This window comes from Podarcis cretensis, assembly GCF_951804945.1.
Source record: "Podarcis cretensis genome assembly, chromosome: 2".
NCBI lineage: Eukaryota > Metazoa > Chordata > Lepidosauria > Squamata > Lacertidae > Podarcis > Podarcis cretensis.
The window spans coordinates 11,483,930-11,493,104 of NC_137171.1; the positions used below are offsets into that span (position 1 = coordinate 11,483,930).

The window sequence follows — 9,175 nt, forward strand, 5'->3', positions numbered from 1 at the left end:
GACGCTTCGCCGCGGGTCTGTTCCGCGTGAAAAGCGCCTAGAGATGGAAAGGAAACCATCTCCTTGATCATAACGGGGAGCCAAAGAGATGCTCTTTAAGCGGCGCCGCTTCGTTTGAATGAGACTGCTGAGCACGCGCATCACAACTTCATCCTTGACGTGCGTACGGGGAAGCAAGACCCACTGAGATCAAGGGGGCTTATCCCCAGGTAAGTGGCTCTAGGACTGCAGTCTTAATCTCCCCCGGTGCCATCAGTGAGACTTGCAGTCCCATACTATGCACACGTAAACGGGTGCAATCCTGTTCACACTTACTTGGAGGTGAGCCTGGTTCAGTTCACAGGGACTAAAGCCCCATCTTGGGCATGAACCCCACCAAATCACGTGAAAATGGTGTACTTGAAAACAGACCCTACTGTGCTCGCTCAGTGGGGTTTACTTCTGATTAAACACTTCTAGGACCAGTCTTTAATGTCCCATTGAGTTCAATGGGCATCGTTTCCAAGTAAACGTGTTTGAAGTTGCTGCATCTTGGCCACTCTCCATTTTCTCCTCCTCCTCCTTTCCCCTGTTTCTGAAAAGTCTACTGTGAGGCATACACCACACTCTACCTGTTTATCCAGATGGGCAGGCTACCTTACAGGTGCAGTAGATAAGAACGGGGAGGAGTTTTAACTTCGTTGGTGATGCACCCCTTTATTTGCATCTAGCAGGTCCAGTCCCTGGGAGCTGAATTTAACTGAACAGATAGGAACACTGGAAGTCGCCTTACTTACACAGATCAGATCACTGGTCCATGTAGCTCAGTATCATCTATGCTGACTGCCAGTGCCTCTCCTGGCTTTCAGGTAAGAGACAATCCCAGCCTTAGGTGAAGATGCTGGATATTAAACCTGAGACCCTCTGCATGCAAAGGTAGATGCTTCGAATAATGCTGAAGGCTGCCCTAACACCTGAAGCTTCACTTTTTACTGCAGATCAATTATACTTCAATTACAGGGGCAAATAAAGTAGACAGCATTATGGATAATGGGTAGGAAAATGAAGGACAAATGGCCATCTAGTTAACATGTCATCGTTTTATTGTCTTTTTATTTCTCCTGCCTTGTCCAGAGAGCTTAGGGAGGATTAAAATCTTCCCCAAATTGCTACATAAAAACAGACAAGTCTTGTTTATCACAAGGGAAAGGAAGCAAGCATAGGATGGAATCTCAGTCACCTGACAAGAGATATCGCTGAACGCAGTGGGGTGTGCTTTTGAGTCAGCATGCATAAGATCAGGCTTGCATGGTACTTTGAAAAGCTAGCAGTCTTTCCTACGTCAGCAAACCAGGAAGGGAAAGGCGATGTATGCCAGGGGTGAAAATAGGCTTTATTTAACCCAGGTCAGGGTCAAACACCCAGGTTGGCACACATACACCCATGCACATTTGTGCACACATACATATGTGTGCACACATACACACAGCCTGGGAACCTCAGTCACTCCCCTCTGGTGGTTTCACCCTACTCCAGCATCTTGTTTGCTGCTGTGGCCAAGCAGACACCTGATCCCATCAGCACTGTCCCCAGTTGGTATCCCAGCAAATGACATTCAGGGGCAGACAGCCTCTAATCCTGGAGAGCCAGTGTGGTGTAGTGGTTAAGAGCGGTAGACTCGTAATCTGGTGAACCGGGTTCGCGTCTCCGCTCCTCCACATGCAGTTGCTGGGTGACCTTGGGCCAGTCACACTTCTTTGAAGTCTCTCAGCCCCACTCACCTCACAGATACAGATAGGTAGCCGTGTTGGTCTGCCATAGTCAAAACAAAATAAAAAAATTCCTTCCAGTAGCACCTTAAAGACCAACTAAGTTAGTTCTTGGTATGAGCTTTCGTGTGCATGCACACTTCTGTGCATGCACACAAAAGCTCATACCAAGAACTAACTTAGTTGGTCTTTAAGGTGCTACTGGAAGGAATTTTTTAATTTTGTTTTCACCTCACAGAGTGTTTGTTGTAGGGGAAGAAGGGAAAGGAGAATGTTAGCCGCTTTGAGACTCCTTAAAGGTAAAGGTAAAGGCACCCCTGCCCGTACGGGCCAGTCTTGACAGACTCTGGGGTTGTGCGCCCATCTCACTTAAGAGGCCAGGGGCCAGCGCTGTCCGGAGACACTTCCGGGTCACGTGGCCAGCGTGACATCACTGCTCTGGCCAGAGCCAGAGCCAGAGCCAGAGCCAGAGCCGCACACGGAAACGCCGTTTACCTTCCCGCTGGTAAGCGGTCCCTATTTATCTACTTGCACCCGGAGGTGCTTTCGAACTGCTAGGTTGGCAGGCGCTGGGACCGAGCAGTGGGAGCGCACCCCGCTGCAGGGATTCGAACCGCCGACCTTTCGATCGGCAAGCCCTAGGCGCTGAGGCTTTAACCCACAGCGCCACCTGCGTCCCTTGAGACTCCTTAGGGTAGTGATAAAGCGGGATATCAAATCCAAACTCTTCTTCTTCTCGTTTCATCCTTAGCAACAACAAAGATGCATTCTGCCTCCCACTCTTTAAAACTTCTACATTAATGTGTGTGTTTTTTGCCACATTTAGCCAGTGCAAACTCCCACTGTTCACTAATAGGGAACATAAAGAGCTCAATATTGATGCATGCAGATGATTTCGTGTTCATCTTTCTTTCCTGACTGGGCCTCAAAAATTTCATGAAGGTGTTCAGTGCAAACTGTAAACAGGAAGGTCTATCTATAAATTGCTCTAAGACCAAGATCATGGGTAGGCAAACTAAGGACTGGGGGCCAGATGTGGCCCAATTGCCTTCCCAGTCCAGCCTGTGGATGGTCCGGGAATCAGCGTGTTTTTACATGAGTACAATGTAAAAAAAATCCTTCCAGTAGCACCTTAAAGACCAACTAGAACTAACTTATGTATGTGTATGTGTATGTGTATGTGTATGTGTATGTGTATACATGCAATGCCATACATGCTTGCCTAATATAAAGATATATAAGTGAAATTATTAATACAATACATATACATTTATTTATGACCTACTGCTTGGTCACTCTAAGACGAAGATTATGATTTTTGACAAACACAGTCCTAGGTATAAATGGTGCTTAGATCAGCAAGCTATAGAAGAAACTCACTCATATACCTGGGTGCACTCTTTACTAAAACCCTCTCTTGGAAGTGTAATATGAAGGCAGTGGAAGTCAAAGCACAGAAAAACATAGCAGCATTGATAAAGTTCTAATACAATAAGGGAGGGTACCTGAAAAACTGCCCTAAAAAAATACTGTAGCGAAGTTCTTACTCAAATGCTCTGTGGTGTTGAAATATGAGGCTCTGATTTGAATGTCACTCAAGTTTTGAAAACTGTGCAGAATAAAATTAGTTGGAAGGTATACTCTCTGCCATCAGGAATATCAGCAGTTTTTCTTTGTATGGAATTCAAGTAGCCAACAATTAAGGCAAGAGCAGACTGCGTTCAGTTAAAGCATACTTTTAAAAAATGCCACTATGCCTATTGAGCATAACCAACTCTGGAAAGCAGCTAGTCAGTATGTTTTAGACTATTATTGTTTTCCAGAACTGAGCTCTGCTTTGACCTCAAATTAAGTGTCAATTAAGGGATTGGCTCTTCTGGAGTTGAAGGGACTTGCAACTTATCAGAAACACCAAATTTCCTCCCCTTGGTACCTACTCTTGAGAACAAATCATTTTAGAGCTAAGTTTCCTTAAGAAATGTTTCTACTGATCTGGATTTTCAAGTGATGCCCACTGCAGTCTTGGATGGCTGCTACAACAAGGTCCTATACGCAGACAGACTTTGTATTTGTTGTCAAACTCAAGTGGAAGACATCAATCACTATCTGTTAGCTTGCCCCTTATCTAGAAATCCAAGAGATCACTTTCTGGAGCCTTTGTTCACACAAGCAGGCAGGCATACTCTGGCAGAAATGGTTCACTTTTTTTGAGTGACAACAGTGCTTTTTTTCTAAAAAAATGTTTTGGGGTAATCTCATTTTGACTCAAGAAAATCACCATTGTATAGTTCAAACCGGGAAAAATAAATACAGTAAATGGACAAAGGTACGAAGATTCACAAAATGTTTAGGGGTATGCGTCCCCCCAGAAAAAAAGTACTGAGTGACAAAAATAACTTCATAATGCACTGTTATGCACTGGCTGAAAAAAAAAATCAGGAAAAAGGAGTTAGATAGAATCATTATAAATTGTTGTGGTGATTTGAAAGGTTTAATCCGAAATCAAGCTGGATTTGAGTTTGTTGGTGTCTGTTAATTTTCTCTCTCTTACATCATAGATGTTGGCAAATTGGATTTTAGAAAGGCAAAATAATATTAGGATTGAGATTGAAGATGCACAAGAGAAACTGTGCTTTAATGCGCAGGAACTTGGCAAAGTCTTTTACATTGCGGATTTTTATATTGTGGATGTATGTTCTGTATTATTTTAGTAATACTATTGCCTAATACAAGTTTGTCAGGAAAAATAACATTAGGAACTGAACCTTATAACAACCCAGTAAGGTGGGTTAGGCTAAAAGACTGTGATTAGCCCAAGGTCACCCAATGAGCTTCATGGATATATAGCCTTGTCATTGTTTCAGCACCAAAGATGTATTTGCATTTCCAGGTATTTGGGCACCACCAATGATAGTGTATTAGAATTAGACTATTAAATCTGTCATTGTAGTGTGTGTGTGTGTGTGTGTGTGTGTGTGTGTGCAGCACACATACAAATTTATATGCAGCAACATACAAATTTAAGAAACCTCATGGATACTAGCCATTAGCCTTATCTACTATGAATTTGTCCAGATCTCACTTTAAAGCCATCTAAGTTGGTCCTCCTTAGGGACACGGGTGGCGCTATAGGTTAAAACACAGAGCCTAGGACTCGCTGATCAGAAGGTCGGCGGTTTGAATCCCTGTGACGGGGTGAGCTCCTGTTGCTCGGTCCCAGCTCCTGCCAACCTAGCAGTTCGAAAGCACATCAAGGTGCAAGTAGATAAATAGGTACCGCTCCGGCAGGAAGGTAAACGCGTTTCCGTGTGCTGCTCTGGTTCGCCAGCAGCGGCTTAGTCATGCTGGCCACATGACCCGGAAGCTGTACACCAGCTCCCTCGGCCAATAAAGTGAGATGAGCGCCACAACCCCAGAGTAGGCCACAACTGGACCTAATGGTCAGGGGTCCCTTTACCTTTAAGTTGGTCCTCATCACTCATCTTTTGATAGAGAATTCAATACTTTGCACTGTGTAAAGTAGTTCCTTTTGTCTGTCCTGAATCGCCTACCATTCAGCTTTATGAGATGGGCTCTGGCTCCTAGCATTATGCGGAAGGATGGAAGTACCTGCCGATTTTGGTTCTCTCTGTTTCTCATTTTTTTCAGTCTTAAATTCAGTTCACCATGTCTTATGAGGGGTGTTTGTGTGTTAAAAAATCATTGTGAAAATCCAGTATTGGTTTGCATACTGTTTCGGAAAGAGGGAATTTATAGATTCAGCTTTAAATGCATACTGATTTGAATTTCTCCTCCATCTCTAATAGAAAGCAATAAATGAGATCTGACAGTGCCCATTTCATAGGCAGCCTAAATGACTAGGGGCCTGGCGCAACTCTTCTAGGGGAAAATGTTTGGGAACGTTTGGGTCTTTTTAATTTAGAAGGAAGGGGACACGATCAAGGTTTATATAATTATGTTTGGTGTGGCGAAAATGGATGTAATTTTTCTTTCTTTCTTAAAAGGTGGCTGTCCATCTAACTGCAGTTCAAAGCAGCTAAAAACAAGCTAAGTGTGTTAAACCATATATCCCTGGGATTTTGTGATGATTGCCCCCCCCCCCAGTTTCCCAGCTTTTTGCTAATGGGAAGGGGAGATCCTTTGGGGCATATTTTCAGATCAACCCCCACATTTGGCACAAAAGAAACAACGGAGACCGTAATCCTCAGGCTGCGCAGAAAAGTGGCGTTCTAGTAGGAAACAGGTAAAACAGGTGATGATAGAACATAAGCCCACAGGGAAAGCCAGAATATGTGTTATTCTACAGCTCATTCAGCATAGGTGAAAATCCATTCTGCCTTTCTGCCCTTCATGCGATGTTTGCTTGGAGCCAGAAAGATGTAAAGCTAGCTGCTACTAAGGCTGAAGTCCTATATGCGCACTTGCCAGGTAGTAAGAGCCATTAAAAAAAATGTTTTATTTATAAATATCAGGATATTGTCCTTGAGGTCTTAAGATATTCCCACTTACAGCTGAAAAGTTCCAAATAGTAGCATATTTCACAGGAAGCATTCAGACACTGTTATCATCATTAATATATAAAAGAAGTTTTTGCTATGTAGTTGTCCATTAGTATACCTTAATTTTTGAATATTTTTTTCAGCAGTAGTTATGGACCAGATTTGGCAGTTTGACAACATAAATCCTTATCCCTCTAAATATTTCCACTTTCTTATTGATTCGTTATTGTTTCTATGTATCTCTCTTCATTTCGGGCATCCCATATCCCCAGGAATGCTAATTAGGGGATTGGTATCAATTCTTGTTTTGTTATTAAATTGATTTCTAGGAACACCACCTCCCCAAAAGTGTCCACTGGGGACACTCTGACCACCAGAAGTGGAAATTTGTACTTTCTTCTTTTCTTTTTTTACAACCCCGGTATTTTGGGGACAGATTGAGACTAATGTGTGAGAAATCCCCCGTGTACTGTGTCACCAAAAGATTATTTTAAGAGTAGATGCTAGAATCTTTGCTGAGATTGATTTCATAAGTTGCTAGTTCCATATTCTTTCCCATTAAATAGGGTCAATAAATTAACCCAATTCCTTTTCCTAACATTTTAGTAATCCTTATTTAATTTTGCTAATGTTCTATAAATTTGAGTGACCTGTCCTTTGCCATTAAAATTATGTGCCACGATCAAGTGTTAAAATGATGTTATTTTTCTTTTTATCTGTTATCTTTACTTGCTTGTTCTCTCCTTTATTTTGCTGTAAAGGAACTAACTTGGCTAAGTTCAAATCAAGAGTACTCTTGTTCATTTAAAATTTCTTTGATTTCTTGATCCGTTTTAGGCTGGCCATTATTATGGAAATCTCTAATCCTATACAATCCCTTTACTGACCATTAAAAAAAATATTCTGGATTTTATCCTTTTTATAGAGAAGTGGATGTTTAAAAAGAGAGTAAGCAGAAACTGGATAATAATCAGCTGGTTCCAATTAGCTTTGAAAATTGTAACTGTAGTTTTTAGGAAGGGACTTTGTTCTTATTCTTATTCTTATTCTTATTCTTATTCTTATTCTTATTCTTATTCTTATTCTTATTCTTATTCTTATTCTTACCCTTTCTAGGTCCTAGGCGTCCCTACTTAGTACCTCAGTACATTTTTATAAATTTGGAATCAGACTCATTTATTCTAATCTTAGTTCAGGCGGGATAATAAATAAATTTAATGGCATGATCTGCTTTTAATTCAGGACTCATATATGGAATTAATTGAACAATAAATGTATTTTCTATACAATCAAAGGCTTTCAGAGGTATCTAAGACATCTAATTTAGAGTTAGTTTTCTTGCAATAATGAATAACGTTCAGTAATCTTCTGATCGGGTCTGCTATGAACTTATGCATCAGAAAAGTGAACTGAGCCAAGTCAATATAATGTGTTATACTTAAAGGTAAAGGTAAAGGTACCCCTGCCCGTTCGGGCCAGTCTTGACAGACTCTAGGGTTGTGCGCTCATCTCACTCTAGAGGCCGGCAGCCAGCACTGTCCGCAGGCACTTCCGGGTCACGTGGCCAGCGTGATGAAGCTGCTCTAGCGAACCGGCACCAGAGCAGCACACGGAAACACCGTTTACCTTCCCGCTATAAAGCGGTACCTATTTATCTACTTGCACTTAAGGGTGCTTTCGAACTGCTAGGTGGGCAGGAGCTGGGACCGAACGACGGGAGCTCACCCCACCGCGGGGATTCGAACCGCCGACCATGCGATCGGCAAGTCCTATCCTAGGCGCTGAGGTTTTACCCACAGCGCCACCCGCGTCCCGTGTGTTATATTGAGTTTATTTGCTAGAGTTGTATTAAAAATCTTATAATCTACATTATGTGATGTGATTGGCCTGTAGGTATCAAGCTGCCTTATATATTTGATTAAGGAATGACTATCATTTAGATTGCCTCCACGCCTCTGGGATCTGGGAACTTAACAATACTTAGCTTTCTTTGTTTAGTTGTTGTTTTGTTAATGTTGTTAATATTCTTTTATAGATTAAAATGCCATATTGATTTGTTAATCATATGATATGAGTTTTGTTGTAATTGTGATGTCATCTGCAGCTTGACAGACCGCTCTTCTTCCCAGGCTGAGAGGAAAATGGTGACAACAGGTTATTTAACTGGGACAGTGAATTTTGCAGCTGTTGTTAAAGTTGCAAAACAACGAAGCACGGGATGGAGCGATAGAGAAATTTCTGGAACAGAATTGGGATATTACCTCTGCCCAAGGCATGATGGATAACAGCAACAACCGGGGGAAAGAAAGACACAACATTTTACAAGGACAGAAAGAAACACCACAGACAGAATAATTGCCACACACAGGAAGAACAAGGATATAGTTTGAGTTCCTCACTTGTAGTTTTAGAAATCATTTAATGTGTCAACACGAATAGAAGTTATTAATATTGCAGTTGTTGTATAAGGGGTTATTATTATGCCTGGAATGTAATTGAAATTAATAAGATTTCGGGATGCAGAAATAAAGAAAATCATCAAACCATCAAATTTAGCATATGGGGCCCCACTTTACCTAAATTATATAATTCGGTTCAAATACTTCAGGTGGATAATCCTTGGGCCCATCCATCATGTCAAAATTAATTTTCTTCTGTTGTCTGTTAAGTCCAGATGGATTTATGAGTTCAAGCATTTGGGATCAGGGTAAAAACAAAACGTGTTGGCATTCACTTTACTGTAACAGATGTACATTAAATCTTTTTTTTTATTTTAAAAATATTTTATAAATTATAAATATACAATCATTAAAAAAAGAAAAAACAGATAATAAAGGAACAAGTGATAATCATTGAACGGTAGACCATATATAATCATGGAACCTCAACTGCAGTTCTGCCTGCCAGTACCTCCTATTATGCCCACAA

General features: G+C 41.4%; 1 long non-coding RNA gene across 1 annotated transcript; it reads left to right on the forward strand.

The window, feature by feature from the left end:
- Positions 1-724: 724 nt before the first annotated feature.
- Positions 725-8,790, forward strand: LOC307210823. The gene is made up of 2 exons (XR_013836156.1): positions 725-848; positions 8,352-8,790. It is a non-coding gene; the product is annotated as an uncharacterized lncRNA (long non-coding RNA).
- The last annotated feature ends 385 nt before the right edge of the window (positions 8,791-9,175 follow it).